The sequence below is a fragment of the Catharus ustulatus genome, chromosome 17 (genome assembly GCF_009819885.2).
Source record: "Catharus ustulatus isolate bCatUst1 chromosome 17, bCatUst1.pri.v2, whole genome shotgun sequence".
Taxonomy (NCBI): Eukaryota; Metazoa; Chordata; class Aves; order Passeriformes; family Turdidae; genus Catharus; species Catharus ustulatus.
In genome coordinates, this window is record NC_046237.1 from 2251878 (window position 1) to 2257877 (window position 6000).

The window sequence follows — 6000 nt, forward strand, 5'->3', positions numbered from 1 at the left end:
TGAAACTCTCTGAGGGTCACACTGTCAGTAAAACCTGCTTAGAGCAGGTTTCCAAAACCAGTGCAGTGAGTGATGCTGTTACAGCTGAGGCTTCTACAGCTGACAGACCCCAAAATAAAGCGCTGGTGCTCCTAAATTCCTGATATCCATCACAAAATCCATAATCCTTGGGACAGCCATGAGCTGGTGCAGAGGTAACATCATCCCCTTCACCCCAGCACCACAAACATCCTGCTCTGGGGGGAAAGGAGAAGCTGAGAAAGGAAAGCACATCTGAACTCGTGTTCCTGCAAACCCAAAAAGCCTGGCTTGGAGTTCCAGTGAAAACTGTTTCTGCTTGAGTTCTGCTGAAGTTCTGCTGAAGTTCTAAGCTTTATTGGCTCTGTGTCCTTCACAGCTGTGGTTCCTGGGGGTGCCCCAGAGGGATGTTTTCAGCAGGTTGGGTTTCTGTCTCTGACAGAGCTCCCATTCACGGCTGGGTCTGTCTCGTGTTTCACCAGTCTGCTCTGGCTGGGTAAGGAAAGGAGAGAATGATTGCTGCAGTGCAGAGCTCTGGGGGAGCAGCAGCACCCCTGATTATTGCCATAACCCCGTGCCTCTCTGCAGCCCGTGCTGGGGTCTGGCTCTGCAGCAGCTCCAGCAAGCCCAGAGCGGTCCCTGCAGATCCAGCTGGGCTGGGAGCAGCCTCTGGCTCCAACATTCCCTCATTCTGCTTCCAGAGTGCCTGAGCAGCGTTTGGAAATGAGATTGCAGCCTGGAGTTCCTGCAGACTGTGAGTCACAGTGCTGATGTAGGAAGGGAGCTGCTGATCTGGTTGTCTCTTCTTCCCCCATCACAAAACCCCCAGGTTCCTGCTGCCACTGTTCTTCTGTTTTTTAAAGAGGGAGAATTACACTCTGCACACCAGCTATTTCTCCATGTGGGAGCTTCTAGAACAGATAAAAGGTCCCTGTGTCAGGACTGAGACAGAGAGTTATTGTAGACGTGGTGCCTCAGTGGGTGGAACAGGCATTTGAACCACAATTACTCTCCTGTAGGAGCATTTTAAGTCTCTATCAAATATGCAGCCATGATAACAACACTATGTCAAATATTCACTTCCTTCGTGCAGCTCCTGCACAGCCTGGCTCACAACATTCCCCAGCTCTGCTTTGTCTGTCAGTGCTTCACCCTTCCCAATCCCCAGCCTGAAATACAGAAAATTTGAGGAGCTGCAGCTAATAAAAAGAAGTGAAAAAAAATCTTCTTGTAAACTGTGTATTTAATTCTTGCCTGTAGTGAGGAAGCAGCAGGTACCTGAGCAGGGGAAGAGAATGTTGATTTTTGGGGGGTGTTTGATCGCTGTGGTCAGGTCTAGGATGCTGTGCTGTCCTGAGGAGGAGCCAGGCACGAGGCTGAGGCTGCCCTGCTGGGGTGTGCAGGGCTGGGAGCAGCAGAGCTTTGTCCTGGCAGATCCCTGCAGATCCCTGCATATCCCTGCAAATCCCTGCTGCAGATCCCAGCAGATCCCAGCAGATCCCAGCAGATCCCTGCTGCGAGCTGGGCACGGCTGAAGCTGTGCCCACACTGCTGCCCTGCTGCAGCTGCTGCTTTGGAACCCTTTTTTCCCCATCCTCGTGGTTTTGGGCTGAGGGAAAAGCCCAAATTTTCTTCAATTTTCTTAGGACTTTTCCCAGGAAAAGGCACTGATAGACTTGGGCACCTTGTCCTGATGCTTCCTGCTCACCCAGATCACCTGGGACAATTCCAGCTGTGAATTCCTGCAGCTGCCCTGGAGCTCAAAGCTCAGGTGTGTGCAGGTATGTACAGGTGTGTACAGGTATGTACAGGTGAGCACAGGTGAGCCCAGGTGCGCACAGGGTCGCTGGGTGGCCGCGCACACGCGGGTGCCGCCGTGCCGCTGTCGCTGCCGTGTCGCCGCTGTCGCAGCCGTGTCGCCGCTGTCACAGCCGTGTCGCCGCTGTCGCGGCCGTGTCGCCGCCGCTGTGCTGGCGCTGTGCGCGGCGCTGGCGCTGCTGCCGCTGCGGCCCCGCGCGGCCCCGGCCCAGCCCGAGTGCCCCGGGCACGACGCGGCCGTGGAGGAGCTGCTGCGCTTCTGCAGCGCCCCGCAGCAGCAGCTGAACGCGGTCACCCGCCCGCGGGGAGCGCTGCCCTGTCCCCCGCTGTCCCCAGGCGCACGAGCGGCCGGAGGAGCGGCAGCTGGAGGCGGTGCGCGGGGACAAGCTGGCGCTGGTGCCGGAGATCCTGCGGGACATCGGGCGCCTGGCGCGGGCAGCGGCGGCGGAGCTGGCCCGGATCCTGCGGGACCGAACGGCCCGGGGGGGGGGGTGGGGGGGGGGGCGGGACCCCGGCACGTGCCGGTCGCGTGGCGGACACGTGCCAGTCGCGTGCCGGTAGCGTGCCGGACACGTGCCGGTCGCGTGCCGGACACGTGCCGGTCGCGTGCCGGTCGCGTGCCGGTCGCGTGCCGGACACGTGTCAGTCGCGTGCCAGTCGCGTGCCGGACACGTGCCAGTCGCGTGCCGGTCGCGTGCCGGACACGTGCCGGTCGCGTGCCGGACACGTGTCAGTCGCGTGCCAGTCGCGTGCCGGACACGTGCCAGTCGCGTGCCGGACACGTGCCAGTCGCGTGCCGGACACGTGCCGGTCGCGTGCAGGACAAGTGGCCGTCGCGTGATGGTCTTGTGGGGTCGCCTGGGTTTGCCTGGGGGTCGCGTGGGTTTGCGTGGGTGTCCCGTGGTGTCCCGTGGGATCGCGTGGGGTCTCGTGGGGGTCGCGTGGGTTTGCGTGGGGTCGCGTGGGGTCGCGTGGGGGTCGCGTGGGGTCCCGTGGGGTCGCGTGGGTTTGCGTGGGGTCGCGTGGGGTCGCGTGGGGGTCGCGTGGGGTCCCGTGGGGTCGCGTGGGGTCGCGTGGATTTGCGTGGGGTCCCGTGGGGGTCGCGTGGGGTCGCGTGGGGTCGCGTGGGGTCGCGTGGGGTCGCGTGGGTGTCGCGTGGGTGTCCCGTGTCCCCCTGCAGAACACCGCGGTGCCCGCCCGTGTGTCCCAGTGGCTGCTGCAGACCCACGACTCGGTGGCTGCCCAAAGCTCCGCCCCCCCCGCGAGCAGCCCCGGGCCGGAGCCGTCCCTGCGCTCCCAGCCCGTGCGCAGGGTGGGGATCCGCAAGGCAGCGGGGGAGAACCTGCTCCTGTAACCAACCCTAAATCCTGCCTGCATCCCAACCCTGAACCCCGCCTGCATCCCAACCCTGAATCCTGCCTGCATCCCAGCCCTGAATCCCGCCTGCATCCCAACCCTGAATCCTGCCTGCATCCCAGCCCTGAATCCCGCCTGCATCCCAACCCTGAATCCCGCCTGCATCCCAACCCTGAATCCCGCCTGCATCCCAGCCCTGCATCTAACCCTGCACCACACCCTGTATCCCTCCTGCATCCCGCCCCGCCAGGTACCGCCCTATAACCAACCCTGCATCCTAACTCTGCATCTGGCCCTAAATCCCGCCCCGCATCCCGCCCCGCATCCCGCCCCATTCCCTCCTTCCGTCCCTCCCCGCATCCCGCACTCCCCGCCCTGCCCGCAGCTCCCCCTGCCCGCTGTCCCCACCCCCGTGCTGTCCCCTGAGCCCCACGAGCCGCTGTCCCCCTGTCCCTGTCCCCGTCCCCGCTCGGTGACAGCCGGGCTCCGGGCAGCCCCTCATTACCCCACTAGCGGTGATTAACGGGCTCGTTAATGAGCGGCCGCCTGGCACTGCCGCGCACGGAGCCGCGGAGGGTCCCGCTGGGGATGGGGGGTCCGGGTGGGCTCTGGGGGACACCGGGAGGGTCTGGGGGTCCCCGTCCTCACTGTCACCATAGAGATGGCAGCGCGGGGGGACTCGGGCCATGAAGTTCTTTATCCTCCGGCCGGACCCTCCCCGGGACCCACCGGGATGTGGAGAAACAGGGATCGGGGATGGAGGGAAATTGGGATCGGGGATGGAGGGATGGAGGGAACATGGAAAGAGGGGACACGGACCAAAGGGACACGTGGGTGGATGCCACAAAGACCAGGAGGGGACGGAGAGGACAAGGACAGAAGGGACAAAAGCGACCTTCTCCATCTCACCTGCCAGGGAGGGATTTAATTACCAATTAATTACCGGGGCAGCACAGGGACACTCGGGAATCCTCCTGGCTCGTGAAATCACTTGTTTCATGGAAAAAACAACTTATAAAATACCCCAAAAAACTCCAACCAACCAAACAAAACAAACAAAAGCAAACAAACAAAAAAACCCCAAAAAATACCACAAAAACAACAAAACAAACAAAAAACAAAAACCAAACAAAACCAAACAAAAACCCAAAAAACCAAAACCAACAGAAAAATAAAACCACCCCTGGGGATTTTGTTGTTTCATTGATTCAGTGGTGCCTGGCTTTGAGTGCATTTAGAAGTGTAATTATCAGGGTGAGAAAATTGTCGATATTGCAAAAAAGAGGCAAAGAGGAAACATCAACTATTCAGAATTCAGGGTGCAATTTGAGGATCTGCAGCCCCACTTAACTCCCTGGCAGTAAAATCCATGATGCCCAAATCCAGCAATACTCTACAGTTTTGAAGGAGATAACATTGCCAATAGGAATTTTGTGACCCAATTAAATATTTAAAAGTGCAGAAGTGAGAGCTGTGCTGAAGAAGGTGAGGAGCTTAGATAACTCATTTTAATTTGCAACACCTGAACTCAAAATTGGTTCAAAGAAAATAAAACTATTAGAAGATTTTTAGGTCTGATGCAACTTGGAGCAGTTATTCCTGGATTCAGCCCCAAATGTCACTTTTTGAGATTTAAATGGAGGAGATTCACCTCATGTGACATTTAATTCTCCCCTTTGTTTTACCCATTTGTGAAAAGCAATTGCAGCTTTCAATCTGCCGTTCTCAGCTGGAGCTGGCAGAGATGGCCAGGGATGCTCAGAGAAAATCCGGGATGCCCTGGGATGCTCAGGGATACCCATGGAAGTTCTGGGATGCTCAGGGATGTCCCAGGATATTCAGGGATGCTCAGGGATACCCATGGAATCTCCGGGATGCTCAGGGATGTTCCAGGATGCTCAGGGATACCCACGGAAGCTCCGGGATGCCCGGCACTGTCAGCAGGTGGCGGCGTTAAGCCGCGCTCAGCGAGGAAATGCTCTGCGCTCAGCTAGCCCAGCGTTTTATCCCAAAATGGGAAATTAATCCCTTCCCTTCCCTTCCCTTCCCTTCCCTTCCCTTCCCTTCCCTTCCTTCCCTTCCCTTCCCTTCCCTTCCCTTCCCTTCCTTCCCTTCCCTTCCCTTCCCTTCCCTTCCCTTCCCTTCCCTTCCCTTCCCTCTCTCCCACCCTCAGCAGGGGCTGAGATGGTCTGAACATTATTTTATTTTCCCAATTCCTTCTGGCCTCTGTGTCCTGCAGCTTCCAGGGCTGGAGAATTCCCTGCCTTGCCTTTCCTCCCTGGGAGAAGGTGTCACAGCATCACCAACCTCACTTTTAACTTTCTGACCCTTTTCCTCCCTGGGAGAAGGTGTGCTGAGAGAATCAACCTCAGTTCCACATTTCTGAGCATTTGGGACCCAAAATGAGGAGCTCTCAGGCAGCTTTGTGCCTTCCAAGCCTTTCCAGCCCTCTCCTGCAAAGGAATTTCTGTCTGTGCTGCTCTCCCTTTGGCCAAGGATGATGAGCAGCACCTGCCCGTGCACGTTTGTGCAGCTCAAACTGGAAGTGACATTTCTACTCTTTAATTGCCAGCTCTGGAAGGAATAATCTTTCCAAGCCCTCTGGGTTTCCTCCGTGCTGCTGCAGCACTGCTGCTGCCCTGGTGTTGATGAAAGGACAGCCTGTGGTGCTGAGGGGGGAGCTGGGCTCACAAGGGCTGCTCTGGCCACGACAGACTCATGGGCAGTTTGTTTTTAGCATCTGGAGTAAAATCCAAAGTCCCAGCTGTGAAAATAACGTGTGGGTGTCAACAGGTCAGGGACATATTC